This window comes from Lampetra planeri, chromosome 34, assembly GCF_965212315.1.
Source record: "Lampetra planeri chromosome 34, kcLamPlan1.2.h2, whole genome shotgun sequence".
Lineage (NCBI taxonomy): Eukaryota > Metazoa > Chordata > Hyperoartia > Petromyzontiformes > Petromyzontidae > Lampetra > Lampetra planeri.
In genome coordinates, this window is record NC_136140.1 from 8,497,173 (window position 1) to 8,514,170 (window position 16,998).

Here is a 16,998-nt window from a genome sequence, read left to right on the forward strand (position 1 = left end):
ATAACAACAATGTTGCCAATTATAATGCATATTTTTTTTCTTTAAATCAAAATGTCCTTGAACTCTCCACGGTTGTGAATTCTACCCTAACTAATTCTAGATTTGAAGCTTTCGTGACTGCAAGGATCCATACTCTTTGTTTTTTTCGGTAAAGTCATGGAGGTTTAAAAGAAAACAAATGAATAAGTATATAGGGTCGTGTATCTTAGAGCTCTCTTCACTTGATACAGTAATTTTGCTGTGACGGTTCCACCTGAAGATGGAGGCTTGTGTTGCCTCCGAAACGTCGTGATTTAATTTATTTGTTTTTTTAACCTACGTGACTTTACCAAAAAAAAACAAAGAGTATCTACTCTAACTGTTTTTAAACATAAATTATGTTCATCATATAATGAAGCACAATCAGAATCTTTATTTAGACGCACTCCTATAATTCGGGACTGCTATTTCATTTTTTTGTAATGTGCAAGCGTGGTCCAGATGTATTGTGACCCCTAATTGATTGACCCCCCCCCCCACCCAACAATGTTTTTCCTCTGCATATTAATTTCTGCTTTAAATAAATCATACTAACAAAAAATAAGATCCAGATTATTAAATTGGGGTCACAAGACATCTGGACTACCCTGTACATACAATATCTAAATATACCGCCTACACACGTATATATATTTACATCGGCTGACGGATGGACGAGCGAAGTTCAACCTCAAATATTGACCGACGCCTTCTTGCTCCCACTGCCGTTGACCGAGTCACGGCGGCCGCGATCGGCCCGGCGGGGGGAGAGAGCGCGCCCAACCCCGGGAACCGACGTGGGGGCAGCGTGTTTGTGTGCACTCCCCCCCCCCCACACCACCCCCCACACCCCCCCCGCCCCGACTATTAATTGCAAACCCTCCGAGCACTCCCTGGTACCCGCCACCAACCTATTGTCAAGTGGCGCCTTCGGGGATTTGAAGCCATCATCAACAGCACCACCATCAGCACCACCATCACACACCACCATCATCATCAGCAGCAGCCACCCAGAATTGGCCAGGTACCCATCGTCAACCAGCAATGCCATCAACAACAGCAACAACAGCAACCGTCACCACGGCGCTTGTGCCAGGCTGTGTGCACTTTAAGGCCCGCTGGCAGGAGGTCACGGGACAGACCCAGGTGCCGTGGGTTGGTCTGACTGAGATGACTGGCAGATGCATCCACACACAACCACGACAACCGCAGAGTACACGTGGGACAAATCCTAAACATGGCCTCGCCCTGCCACCTGTACCTGGACACGCCTCCAGGTGCTATTAAAGCCATGTTTGGCGATGTGCCACATGCGAGTGAACAGCTTGTCGGAGCTAGAATGCTCTGGAAGGTCGCTCTTTCTCTGCTTGTGCTGCTGCTGGTGGTGCTTCAACTGTTTGGAATTCTTATTCTTGGTTATTTCGGTAAAGTCACGTAGAAGGGAAATAATAAAATAATATAAATATAAAACATACATTGTTTTATATTTATTTTATTTTATTATTTCCCATATATTGTTTTATATTTCTATTATTTTATTATTTGCCTTCTACGTGACTTTACCGAAAGAACCAAGAATAAGAATAATATAAATATAAAAAATATATATTTATATTAACTTATTATTTTCCTTCTACGTGACTTTACCGAAAGAACCAAGAATATGAATCCCTGCAGTCACGAAAGCTTTAAATCAAAATGTTTGGAATTCTGTTCCCCTAACCATCTGCACTGTGGAGACCCTTCATCTGCTCAAGTTCTAGGATGACGACTTTCCTATAATCTTCTGCCTGTGACTCTCTCTCTATCTGGATACATCAAGCGTGCTTCTACTGCAAAGTTGTTCTTTATTCCCTCTCCAGCCTGTAAGATGACACGCCTCATCTCCTGCTCTAAATCACCGCTTCTTCAAAGTGTCCTCAATTGGTATTCTTTACCCCTGGTTATACAGCGTCTTTCGATGCAATTGCATACAATTGCTTCGTAAATCCAAGTTGTATTGATTTATATTGGTCATTTAGAAGAAGCTCATAAAATCACACCGTATACAAGTAGACTTCTGATATAAGTAACTCATCCTTACATTCGACTTGTGAGGGGCGAGTCGACGGGGAACTTCTAATACAAGCACACTACTTCAGATATAAGCACACATAGAATTTCTCCACAGAGGTGCTCATATATCAAACTTCTACTGTATTGAAAAGCATCGACCAATGCCAACTGAACACTTGTTTCACCATAGCAAACGTTGGCATGGTATTATCTCATACTTCTAGGAAGAAAAATAACGTAATAATGTTGAAAGTTGAGTTCATTGTTGTCTTTGAAAATTGTGTACTTGCATGCAGGGCCACCTGCCGTGCAAGCCTAGAGGAGGGGGGGGATTCTGTCCCAACACTTGCAGCGGTGTGTGAGCGCTACGTTTTGAATCCACATTTTTAATAACCGGGAGCCGTCTGAGATCCACCTCTCACCGCTCTCAACAGCAGCACCACTGCCTGCCGCCTCCAACACGGCATTAAATGCAGCTACCGCCGCAGCAGCAGTAGCAGCAGCAGATAAGGCGTGCGGAATGCACCAAAGCAAGATACATGGATTCAATAGGGTCGCCCCATATCGAGTGACAAGTTCGCAGATTATTAAAACAAGGGGGATACGTACAAGGAAAGCATCGCCTCATTCAGCGGAGCACTATCAGTTACAGACGCAGGATATATGGCCAATTTTGGAGGCCTCCTTAGGGGGAGATGACTGCAATGTTGTACCTTCCACTGACCGACTGCAATTCCCTCCACCCACCCAGGTGCCCCCCCCCCACCCCTCCCCCTTATGAATCCATTGCTGCTCACTCCCTCTGATAGAATGCTGCTGATACAACAGCAGCACGTGACACACGAGTTGTGTGTGGTGCACACACTCTGCTCCAAGTGGCCTCATCCGATCGCAGTCCCCCCTGCACTCTTCGCTCGGGCAACATCTCAAGCACCCGCTGGTGATAACCTTCCCAACTAAATCGCTCATTGATGCCTGCACTTTCAATTCTTTACGATAACGTCACCCGCGATTGCTTTTGACACGTGCCCACGTTTGTTTGTTGGCATACGAGTGCTCTGGTCGCCCGATATCTGTTCAATTTGTAATGTTTCTGTAGCTCAGTTTTGCAAGCTGTAAATGTGGGATGCGGTATTATCCGATTCCTTTCTTTGACAGAGGGATGCAGGCGTGGTGTTGTGTCAGCACGCTCGACTCGTAGCACTAAGGTTGACTGATTCGATTCAATCTCCTGGCATGGCAGTGAAATAACGATGCTTTTCTTAAATCGCCCCCCCCCCCCCAACTCTCACTTCGCCGCTGTTCACCCCGTAGTATAAATGGGCTCACCACAATTAGTCAATCGACTGGTTGCGTGTGGTGGGGTAAAGTGTTGGTACTTCCACCTCTTCTGAGGTCAAACACAACCTCTAGAAGAGCTCTCCAGAGTTTCCCGTGAGTGGAGGCTCTTCTGCTAGCATATGCGTGAGCAAACAATTGCAGGGCTGCACCTTTACCGAACCTATGCCCATGTCTTCGCCCAATCCTTACAAATGAAGGGCCATGAATGTGCCGGGTCTCTTGGGATCTAGGTGGCGGGGCTGAATGGGAGGCCACCTGGGAATGCCAGGCGTCGTAGGCTTGCACTGCGAGGTGGCCAGGAAATGGCAGGACAGCGAGGGATTCTTGAATGAAATACCTGCGGATATGTGAGCATTGTTATCGCCTCGTATGTGTGGGTTTTATGTGGGTGCTTTGGTTTCCTTAAACATATCAAACAGTCGTCACCTCCGATTCGCAACTGTTGGCTACGTACGGTGCGAAAGAAGTTCAACATATGTTGATGGAATTGGCGAAACATCTCGATGGAGGACGATCATGTGAGATGCAACAAAGATTCCCTGGATCAATGAAGGGCATCTCGAATCTGAGAATGTACGTTATCAACACTCCTAGAATGTGGCCTGCGCTCTCTGAATAAAACGAGATTTCAGCTTTCTCAAACTATACTATGGCTCAAAAATATATTCTAAAGTTGTAACATTATTAAAATCAATTTAACACGTAGGCTTTCAATTCAATTATAACACGTTTTTTTAAATTCACGTTTATAAGTTTTTATACAAAATCTGTTCCTCTAATCAGTTCATAATTAATTGCATTTACAGATATAGATTTATTTGGAATAAATTATTTCGGCAGTCATTAACTCTTCATTGGCAGTGTGCGCTTACTTCCATCGGAGAACTGTGCAATTGTATTCTTTGCACAAGTAATTGAACGCATGGCAGAATGGTTTACTGAACACATTAGGCTGAAATTACGCGCGTAGCGATACAATTATTTGCGGATTCGAAATTAATTCTTAAGATCACCACACATGAGTAAAACCACGTGTGTAACAATCGACGTGATTTTATTCATGAATTTTGTTGCACTCAATGGGTTTCACGGGACCACTCCAACCACTAGGTGCCGCTCGATTCACCACAATAATCGTGAAACTGACCTGAAATTGGATTGGGAGCCGTTGACGAGATCAAATAATTAGGCCGATGCTGTCTCACGTATGGGTGCTGGGTGAGAATTCTAGCAGCAGAAATATTACAGATGGTCTGGAATTTCGGAGGCGATGGATATTTTAGAGATGCCTTAGAAGAGAGAGTTGCAATCAATCGAGTCGGAATGTGATAACGGCACGGATGAGTGTCTCAGCGGCAGCTGTGAGTAAGTAAATACGGCATGAATCACTCCGCGAGAGTGGAAATCATGTCCCACATAATGACCATACAAGAGCCGCTGTTATTTCCACGCTTCATCACGGTAAAGGATAATTAATCCTTGTTGCTGATGGGTGTAATTAAGAATTGAAGTTCAGGCCAATCTCATCCCACCACGCAGCCCACACAGGAACAAGTGACCCATGTGTTCATAACATTTATTAGCAGAGTCATCTCCGCAGTGGCTGTGACCGCCTCACTCCGCTAAAGGAGTCACGCCCCACTGACCAGACCACAACCACGCCCGACTCCCAGGGTCGAGCACACAAAGACAAAGATCCCCCGCATTGCATTTACACAACATCGGGTGAAAGTGGGGCTTGCAAGCTACAGGATTTTGGTGGTACATGTTGTTTATGTCGTTTATTGTGAAATTTCGGTCACAGTTCCTATGATCACTGTTACATTGCTTATGGCTTTATTTTGGTGATTTCGAAAACGTTTAGAATTATGGCTTTAATCTACGTTGTCTTGTGGTTGTTGTTGTTTGACTTGCATCCCACTGGGATTTTTGCACAACGTTGGTGTACGGTGCTTTTTTTCTGGAAGACTGCAGTTTTTTCCTGGATTTTTTTGTTTGCGCATAGTCACTTTAAGATGTTTTCTTGTTCATGTTTTTTGTTTGTTGCGGTTGCACCCGAATCAAGAGCCAAATGGCTCACAGGGCTATACCAAAATAAATGAAACTGAAACTGCAAGCAGCCTAGCAAAGGAGCAGTGTCGCCAGCCAGAATCATGCGTGGCTGCTTTCGTCTCTCCCGTGCTGATGTTTATACACCGAATCAGACGCACGTTTTCATAGAGGTTTTGTGTTGTTTATCCTGGTTACTCAGTACAGCCCTATGGACTCAAAACGCCAAGTGGTTGGTAGTAACGAATAGCACCGTTGAGCGTGTAATAGATAAGCGTTGATGCGCAACTTAAAATGAGCGTGATTGTTATTCGGGCTTGGGAAAAGTGAAGATGAGAGAAAATTCCAAACTCGAGCAGTGGAAGGGAAGAAATATACAGATAGATAAGTGCGTGTGACCTGCAGTGTGGTGAGTGGGTGGTTGAGTGAGTGGGCATGTGGAATGAGTGGGCGGATGGTTGAGTGAGTGATCAAGCGAGTGCATTAGCATGTTATTGTGACCTGCAGTGTGGTGAACACAGACTGGATGAGACAAAACAATGTGGTAGACCGAGGTCTCAACACGGATAGAGGATTCAACGAGTAGTTCACAGGAATAGTAACCATGTTAGTAGCGATATAAGAGTGATGAGGTGCTAGACCGCCAGGGAGCGAGTGACTAGCCCATGAGTATTTACACACTGCACCAGGTACTAATTTAAGGCTGAGCCGACATAGAGGACGTCCAGGACCAGTTTCAAAAATTCGCCACCGTTATCGGCCCGTGAGCAAGAATTAAACTCGGGCCTCTGGGTTCATCATGCAGTGCGCTAACCACTACACTGCCTCTCCAAAGACAAAGATCCCCTGTAAAACCTTAACAGACTGTAGGGGCAAGTGCTGTTAGCGAGCACCTATGAAGGCCGGAACGGTACACGAGGGGGTGGATGGCCAGCACCACGCCCGACCGCCTTTCTCTCCCCAGTCGCGATGTTTTTACACACCGCACCATGTACTAATTTGAGGCTGAGTCGACCTAGGGGAGGCCCAGGACCGGTTCAGATAATCGTGACTGGTGTTGGCCGTGAGCGGGAATCGAACCCGGGTCGCCAGGTTCATAGCACAGCACGCTAACCACTACACTGCCTCTCCCCACCACGTATTACACACATGCCAGGACACAAATAAAACATTTAACCCACTTGAAATTTCTCAAGCAATTATACATTGTTTTGGGGCCATTCGGTGTGTGTGTGGTCAGCACACGGCCGCAAGTCAAATACCGTTGGTTTCCATAATAGAGTTTTTTGGGTTAGATCTTGTAAATATAAAAGGGCCGTTAAGCCCGCCACCATCTGACACAAACAATTAGTAAGGTTTGTCACGTAAACCGAACATGTCAATTCGTCACTAGTACAGCACACCGGTGTGTTGGAGAGTAAACCCACTCGAATTGTAAATGTTGTGGGTTTTCTCTCCAACACGCCGGTGTTTACTGTACTGGTAAAACATTGGCATGTTTTGTTCACGTGACAAACCTTACTAATTGCCTGTGTCGGGCGGTGGCAGGCTTAACGACACATTGACATGTAGGCGATCTAACCCAAAACCCTCTATTATGGGTGATATTGGTCGCGAAGACTTTCGCCTACGTGCTAAACTGACCGCTGGTTTCCAGAACCCGTGAAATGTTGTTTGCATGTCCGACTTCGCGGACTGATGGATGAGGAGCAGGCTAAAGTAAACACCACAAACACAGCCTCCTCCTCCTCCTCAACGCGAGGCATTTGCATAACATAATTGCCCCACACACAGAGAGCTTAAAGAAAGGGGTCACTCAAGGCCACTCCGATTCACTTTTCATTAATTAACTCATTCATTTTCTTACGTGAGAAAATAGCGATGCAGAATCTAAAGAATCCAGGCAAGATTGGGGCATGCGTTATCTTACCGGTTGCTTGTAGTTTACCATGAAACAGAAGACATCAGCAAAATCGTATTTTAAAATGGGTAAGTCCGACAAAGGCCGTAAAACAACGTACACGACGTGCATGCAATGCCAATAGCGAATGTTTAAAGAGAAATAGCCTAACGTATGCAACAACCCACGTGCTTACACGTACCGCCAAGCCCAAGGTTGTACAATATTGAAAACTAAAATGCCAATTAATGTTTAAAAAAATATGTGTACGTAAATTACTCCTTCTAGACGTGTAGACCTCACAACATACGTTGTTGTGCATTGATTCATTTTCTAATTGCTACGTTGATAGCATTTCAGCGGAGCTGTTTAGAATATTTTGAAATATACATCTTACGCTATTCCAGCAGTTATACAGAACTTTGGCAATAAGCAATCAAAGCAGTAGCCCGTGACCAAATTAATAGCCCACGGACACGCCCGATTAGAAGACAGAAAATCTAAACAGCGGTAGAGCATGGATAGTGCTTGGATGGGTGACCACCTTGCCCAATAAAGAGGTGCTCTGGGCGTCATGAAGGGTGAGAGAGCAGGACCGCAACATCAACATCCGTTTTGAACACCCGCCCCCCACCTTTTTCAACCTGCACTGTAGCCAGCGTGGTGAAGTATGGCCAAATACCCCCTCGTTAATCCACTTGGCACGGTGGGGGGGGGGGGGGGTCGGGGGCACACGGACATGTGCAAAAAAAAAGGAAAATGGAGCGAGACATTAAGGGCGTCCTCTGATTCGCTTCAAGTTTGCTCATTCACTAAATACAATGGGGCTCTTTTTTGTGTGTGTGTGTGTGCACCAGAGGTCGCAAACGTACCCTACCCGAAATGAGTGACAAACGGCTACTCACCAGTGACTCACGGCCTACCCGTACCCGTACCCGGCCGCACCAGGGTCGCAAACGGCTACCCGTACCCGGGAGAACGAGATGGGCTCAGGGTCGCGGACCGCGCACCTGTGCCAAGGCGATGAGGGTAATGGGACTCACTCTTTGGTTCTTTCGGTAAAGTCACGGAGAAAATATAATAAAATAATAATAGAATACGACGTTTCGGTTGCAACACAAGCAACCATCATCAGGTAAGAATGAAACAGACACGGAAACAGCATAGGCAGACACACATGCAGAGAGAGAGACATACACATAATTTTGTTTGGGCCATACGGTGTGTGTCTCTCTCTATGCATGTGTGTCTGCCTATGCTGTTCCCGTGTCTGTGTTTCATTCTTACCTGATGACGGTTGCTTGTGTCGCAACCGAAACGTCTTATTCTATTATTAATTGATTTTATTTTCTACGTGACTTTACCGGAAGAACCAAAGAGCAATTCCTGCGGTCACGAAAGCTTCGAATCTGGTCATGGGACTCGTCCCGCAGCGCATTTTTGCTCGAGTGCACAAATGAATTGAACGCTGCCGATTTGTCAACACTCCGCTCGGCGCGGTCACGACAAACTGGGGGAAAAACGCCGCCCGCCTGCACGCCTCGCCCACACACCGCACGTTCCATTGTTACGCGATTTAACGCGTAACAGCGGTGGTAATAATCATCATCGTAAAGATCGTGCAGTACACGATTTTGCTATTTGCCACATTCCCGTAGCGCGGGGCTATTTGTCACGGCGCGATGTATCGCAGGCGAGAAGTCTGCGCTGTCAGAAGGCGACGTTGCCGTGCGGCTTCGTCCAATGCATTTGTGTGTGTGTGTGTGCATGTACGTTGAACTTCTTTCGCGCCGTACGTAGCCGACCGTGCTAATCGGAGGTGCGGGGGAAGGACAACAAACTAAACACAAAAAGCAGTTCTAAACAAATGAGATTTAAAAGTGGATAGCTCCAGTGGCACCTAATATCATCGGAACGAAGAGCGTTCCAGACGGCCGCAGAAGCGTATCTGAAAGTACGCGATGCAGTGACCGTCTTTGTTCGATGATTAGCCAGAGGCGGCTGCGAGGATGGCCGGATATCGCGTGATGTTTTATGCTCCTTAACGAGATCAGCAAGATATTGTGTTTCATTTGTGGCAAGCACTTTGTGTGTAATGAGTGCGACCTCGTAATGTATTTGTCAACACCAAGCCGGCTGGGATGTCTGATAGTATACGTACGTAATGTACTGTGTCGTATAAATATGTAAAGTGTATATGTAAAGTACTGGTTTGTATTAAATTTTGCGGAGAAATATTCAATGCAACGGAGGTAGATATGGGTCAGAGCCCCCAAGGAAGTTTATTGTGTGAAGAAGTAATAAATCACAGAGGCTTGGTTTTAAAAATAAATTTGTATTCGTATGCACAGCTTGGTGGCACTCCCCGTGCGCTGCATTTTAAAAGGAGCCAGACGATGTAAATTTGCATGAGCATTAAAAGTTACCAATCATTTTAATTACCTACAATAAGTCCACAAACAACGTTTCTCCAGCAAAACGATTATGTGTTCGCATCAGTACACAAATAATAATAAAAAAACGCGTTTGTAAGAAAAGAAAAAACTATTGCTCGACTGTGCCTCCCATTAATCAGAATTCATTTTGCTCTCAGTCGTCATTGAAAATAAAAATCCCGTAGAGAAGCAGACGGTTGGGATCATCGCCGTCTTTTCTTGGATTTTCTGTTTGCACTCAGTCACTTTAAGATGTTTTCTTGTTCATGTTTTAGTTTTTTGTTTGTTGCGGTTGCACCCGATTCAAGAGCCGAATGGCTCACAGGGCTATACCTAATAAATTAACTTTGAACTTTGTTGCTAAATCCCTGCAGCCGCTACCAATGTCCCAATCTCGAGCAAGGGAAGCGTCGTGTGGCACTGGCGATGTTTGTGTCGGCTCGTCCCACGTGGGGCGGGCGGTGACATGGCCCAGCAGCAGTGGCATTTGCCGCTTGTGGCAGATGTCCGTGGTTCGGTATGACGGTGGCCGCCCTGGTAAACACTGCGAGTGTGTCAACACTGCTAGTGTGTAAACGCTGATAGTGGGTAAACGCTGATAGTGGGTTAACACTGGGAGTGTGTTGGTGTTTTAACCATGGATGTTAAAGATTCCGTGACACTATTTGAAAAAGAGTAGGCTTGTGTACCAGCTCCATGATCCAAATTTGAAATAAATAAATAAAAATCCGCATTCATTTGGAATGACACGCAGCAACATTGCTCCCTACTGGTAGACTACACTTGGCAGTTGTAGCCCTGCTCTATGATAATTCTATGTAACACAATTTTTGTTCCTGGGTACTAAGTGTTATTTTTTTAATTGCTTATGCCTAAAAAATATAGACAATGGTTATTAATCCCCACTAACTTTGCTTTTGTGACCAGGACTTAATGTGAACGAAAGACACATATGCACACGTTTTCTCATTGAAAATAAGTACATTTCAAAATATCACTGTCCTGGTCACAAAAGCAAAGTTTGTGGGGAATAATAGCCATTTTTTGTACTTTTGAAGCATACGCAATTAGGAAATAACACTTACTACCCAGGAACATTTGTTGTTTGTTACACAGTGTTATTAATGGTGTGGATTGTTAACTTTGCTTTTGTGTCCTGGTAACAAAAGCAAAGTTTGTGGGGAATAAGTAATTTTCTGTACTTTTGAGACATAAGCAATTAGGAAATAACACTTACTACCCAGGAAAAATTTTTGTTTTACGTTACACAGTGTAATTTCAAACGAAATGTTCTAAATTGTTCGACAATTATTCTCTGCCAGACGACAGATATTTCAGTATTTAGCAAATATTCACTCGTGAAACGGGGCAGCTCAGCTTTTGCTTGGTGGAGCTAGCTCCCTGCCACTAAACAGTGCCCACTCTTTGTTAACAAGTCATTCTGGGTAATTATATTCACGCACAATAAATGCTTAATGTGTCAAAAGCAATATAACACCAACATGTTAGATAACAGCGGAATGACATTCACTTACCCGGTTTCCAATTCAGTTATTTTTGTACTCGAATAAATGCTGTTAAATTGAATAACAGTTTCAACTAAAATGAAAAAATATATAAAAATTGTACGCGGCTTTTATACTTTTTATTAACGTCAAACAAATTGCATGTAGGGTGCAGTGAGTGAAATATGTCAAGATAAGCTACACGTGAAGGCTTCTATACGATGAGTGACAATGGCAATCAGGAGGCTGCTGTAAAAGCGCCGTGTTAATCCCAGCACGACAACAACACCAGTGGTAGCTGTCCCGGTGAGCACATTCCACGTTTGAAAACTGCAAGTTGCTCAAGACACACCGATAAACATGTGATATTTATTTTTATTCTAAACAAATAACGTCTCCTACTTAATAATGGCATCCCGCTAAAGGGATGGAAGCTGTCACATCGGTGTAATGGTTGGGACCTTCAATCCAAAGTTCGCCGGTTCGATCTCCGGGCGCGGCAGTTGACACAGCAGTCCAAGTCTCTTAAACATCCACCCACCCCACTTCTGTCCATCCAGCAGTGTGAATGGGTTCCACCACGGTTAGTCGATCGGCAGTCCGCGTGTGGTGGAGTTAAATGTAGGGGTTGAGGCTTTCTAGACATCCCTCTTGGCGGAGGCACCTTCCACCAGCAGTTGGCACGAGTGAGGAATTGCATACTAATATTAAATAAAATGTGAATGTTTAGAAGACAAAACTGTGCTTCCACGGTCCACACAGCGCACGTGCGGTAATTTGCAAGTAGTTATTAGAAATTAATTTTCCGGGATTACGCACTTAACACTGTCACTTGGGTCATCCAGAAATAATTGAATGCCGCGCTGCATCGCGCCGCGCAGATACTTCCATTCCTGCCAATGTGCGGCGGTATTTTCTGAAGCAGCGAATTGTGATTTCCACATCACACGGGAATACTAATGATAATACATCACCGGCCAAAATAAGCAGTGTAATACACATCATGGAAGGAGCACCTCAAAGCGTTCGGGTACATAATTGCCCATTGCACGATGTGATTGGTGGCCTTTTCAAAAGGTGCCATGGTCAGGTCACACACAACAGCAAGATGGAAAGATGGAACGATTTCGGGAGGGGGGGGGGTTCTGAGTGGGGGTGAGAGGGGGGGGGGGTCAAATGGAGAAAGCTGGTGGCTAGCTGCCCAACGCTCCAATTACCAAAAGGGGAGTTATGTATTGAAAGAGCATTCACTTTTTTTTTATTACACCGTTCCAAGATGACACGAGTGCAGAGAAATAGTTGCAATCCAGAAAACCAAACAGACAGAAATGTTTGTTAGGGTTAAGCTTTTTCACTATTATATTTTTGGTTCTTTCGGTAAAGTCACGTAGAAGGGATATAATAAAATAACAAAAATAAAACAATAAAATTCTCACGACGTTTCGATTGCAACACAAGCAATCATCACATTTTCTTGCTGTGGTTTTCACACCTGATAATGACTGCTTGTGTTGCAATCGAAACGTCGTGAGAATTTTATTGTTTCATTTTTTTATCGTTTTTATTATTTCCCTTCTACGTGACTTCACCGAAAGAACCAAGAATATGAATCCCTGCAGTCACGAAAGCTTTAAATCGAAACTTATTCACTATTGTCAAATCACGGCTACGGAGCACAGTTGCGCCAAAAGCCCAAAATGTCAAGCGGCCAGCAACAATCGGCACTGTGTCATGAAGTAAGCAAGGTTGATACTCTTTGTTTTTTTCGGTAAAGTCACGTAGGTTAAAAAAAAAAAAATCACGACGTTTCGGAGGCAACACAAGCTTCCGTCTTTACCGTCTTGTGTTGCCTCCGAAACGTCGTGATTTAAAAAAAAATTTAACCCACGTGACTTTACCGAAAAAACAAAAGAGTATGAATCCTTGCAGTCACGAAAGCTTCAAATCTAGAATAAGCAAGGTTGCTTCAAGAGCTTCGGGGGAACGTGACAATGGAAGGAACGAGTGCCGAAGGAAAGCGGTGAGAGAAGAGAGATTGGAAGAGAAGTGGTGTGACCTGGATGCAGGATGGATGAGACAAAGCAGTGCGGTAGACTTGAGCCCTCAACGCGAGTAGACGAATCAAGGTGTGCATTTTCTGGGAACTGTAATCTATTGCAAGCGAAAATAAAAGAGTTATGAGGTGGTGAGCGACCTTCGGTGAGCGATTGACTGTAACCCATCATCGGTATGTCAAATTATAAGTGCAGTGGGGTAAGAATTGGATGCTCCATCCTAGGTATGAACAGAGTACTCACGTTCTGACCAAATGTGTGCTTACTCTTTGGTTCTTTCGGTAAAGTCACGTAGGTATAAAATACAATGAATTAAATCACCACGTTCCGGGTGCAACACAAGCGTTCGTCATCAGGATGCTTGTGTTGCGCCCGAAACGTCGTGATTTAATTTATTTTATTTTATCCTCTACCTACGTGACTTTACCTAAAGAACCAAAGAGTATGGATCCCTGCAGGCACGAAAACTTAAAATCTAGATAAAATGTGTGCTTTGTATGGTCGTGATATATTGAGACAGAGGTGGGACAAAGTCATTGTTATGCAAGTCCAAGTCGAGTCGCAAGTCATCAAATTCATGACTCGAGTCTGACTCGAGTCCAAGTCACATGACTCGAGTCCACATCTCATAGGTGGGACAAAGTCATTGTTATGCAAGTCCAAGTCGAGTCGCAAGTCATCAAATTCATGACTCGAGTCTGACTCGAGTCCAAGTCACATGACTCGAGTCCACACCTCTGTATTGAGAAGTCCAGCTCCGAGGTTAATTCATGAGCCGGAAAATCCAAAACCCTGCCCGAATTCTAGAGAGCGACAGAGTGTGGTATAGAGTGGCCTACTGCTGCAGGAAACTGCAAAATCATAGTGCAATGCACCCAATGCATCTCCTAAATCAGTGCGGCTCTGTGTCTCCACAAGCTGAATAAAAAACAACCTATCTGCCAAACAATGTATTACACCCACCGGCTGCAAGAGATAATCTCTTATTATTAGGGTTTTTCGGTAAAAGTCACGTAGGTAATATTTTTTATAATTAATAAAAGTATAATAAAAAAAATCACGACGTTTCGGAGGCAACACAAGCTTCCGTCTTCAGGTGGAACCGTCACAGCACGATTGCTGCATCAAGTAAGAGAAATTCCAAGAAAACAGCCCCTGTATATATACTGGTTGAGGGTGGGAGGAGCCAAGGCAGGCCCCTGGACACCATTACTGTGAGTGACTTTTACCGAAAAAACCTAATAATATGAATTCTTGCAGTCACGAAAGCTGCAAATCTAGATAATCTCTTAACAAACATCATCCCAGAAGAAATCTTTCCACCTTTCATTAAAGTGTCCTTCCATGGCGACGCCGCAACAGTGGTGCGGGGAAGTAGAAAGCGTGACTTGGCGTTGCAATCCGATTCTCCCTTGTTGGCACAGCGACGCGACGGGGTAAATACGTTGCTGAGCTCGTCCAGAGCACAGGGACAAGAATTTCGACAGGACCTCTGCCACCTTTGAAAGGGGGTGCTCAAGCAAAGTTACCATCGCAGAGCAGTGTAGCTTCAAGCACACTCATTAACTTTTCCGTTTGTTTATTGTTGCCAGCAATGATGAGTGATGTGTGTGTCAGTGCGTGTGTGGTGGGGAGCGGTGGTCTAGCGGTTAGCGCTACGCTGCGCTACGAACCTGGCGACCAGGGTTCGATTCCCGCTCACGGCCAGCACCCAGTGACGATTATCTAAACCGGTACTGGGCCTCCCCTAGGTCGACTCAGCCGCAAATTAGTACCTGGTGCGATGTGAAAACAGTGCCGCTAGGGAGACAAAGGCGGCCGGGCGTGGTGTTGGCCACCCACCCCTTCGTGTGCCGTGCCGGCCTTTATAGGTGCTCGCTAACAGCACTTGCCCCTACAGTCTGTTAAGGCTATACGGGGGATCTTTGTTTTTGTGGTGGGCGCGGTCGTGTCGGGGTTTGCTCGCTGCACGACGAACCCTTCCTCCCGGGTTCGATTCCCGCTCACGGTCAACACCAGTGACGATTATCTGAACCGGTCCTGGGCCTCCCCTAGGTCAACTCAGCCTCAAATGAGTATCTGGTGAAGTGTGTGAACATCGCCACTGGGGAGACAAAGGCAGCCGGGCGTGGTGCTTGCCACCCACCCCTTCGTGTGCCTTTCTGGCCTTCATAGCTGCTCGCTAACAGCACTTGCCCCAACAGCCTGTTAAGACTACACGGGGGATATTTGTCTTTGATTGACAAAGCACTTGGAGCATGTCAAAGGGGGTGAATGTTGCCAGTAGTACTACACCGAGGATGGACTGGCGATCCATAGGTCACCGGTTCAATTTGTGCCCCTGGTTGAAGCAACGGTGCAAGATTCTTGAATCCCTCCCCACCCCTACCCAGAGCCGCCTCTCTCTACCCAGCTGTATAAATGGGTCCATCACCACAGTTAGTCGATCGGCAGGCCGTGTGTGTGTATGTATGTTGAACTTCTTTTGCACCGTACGTAGCCAACCGTACTAATCGGAGGTGTGAGGTGGAGTAAAGTGTGGGTACTCCCATCGCTTCCCAGATGTCTTCGTGGAAGAGTAGGCCAAATACCCTCGACAGGTGCTCTCGAACTCCCTTCCAGTGGAGGCCCTTCTGCCAGCAGTGGCATGAACCAGTAGTTGCAGGGGCTCCACCTTCACCTTTTATATAAAAGCCTTCATCAGTATAAAATATAGGAAGAGGCAGAGAAAATAATCGCCTTTGAAAATCAAATAGAGAAAAAATGTACTTACATTTTTTTCTGTACAGGACCCTACGCATGAGCATACAAGTTAGCTCCTGTGGGTGTGTTCCAGTAACACGGCATTCCTTTTGAAATTACTTGGCCAATTGTATTCTGTGGCTTTAGAATAAAAAAAAATCTGGCAAGGATGCTGCCCCAGCGCCTTTTGATATCTGTGCTGTTTGATGTGCAACAGAGGAATCGTGTTTCAGAGAGCGACCGTGAATACGACCGAGGCCATCGACAAACAAAAACAAAGAAAAATATATAAATGTCGCCTCGTCATCACACAATAGCCACCTCCCGAGTTTTACGATGATTCGGTTTAAAAAAAATGCAAATTGTTTTATCGGAGCCATTACGCATGAGCGAAAATCCTGACTGTAATTGATTACGCGGACTTCCTCCCAGAACATTTTCCCGTAAACACAATTAAACACGCGAGGAAGGCACCCAATTATGAAGCGTCATTTCGCGTGTGTGGCTGTTACACACTGGCAATCAATTGCGCAAGCGTTACAAAAAATAGACAAAACTTATTTCTTAAAACATGAAATGCCTTCAGTTGTTGCAAATTGGCAGTTGTGTAATTTTCCACCCTGGCGTGCAATAAATTAAGGGTTTCCCATTTATGTTGAAAACTTTACGACAAAAGGCGAAGTCGGAAAAAAGGAAATTATGGATCTGGACAGAACCGGTGGGGCATAAAATGAGGGCCTTCTCAAAAGCCAGGACTGGGTGAGCACGAAGAAAGAACTTAAAGGCTCTAGGCGACCATTTAGCCAACCCTTAACATGCCTCAAATCTGCTCCCGGCAGGCCTGGGGGAGAATGCACCTTCATCCGACTAGAATCTTCTCCTGCTGCTGCTGCCCCTGC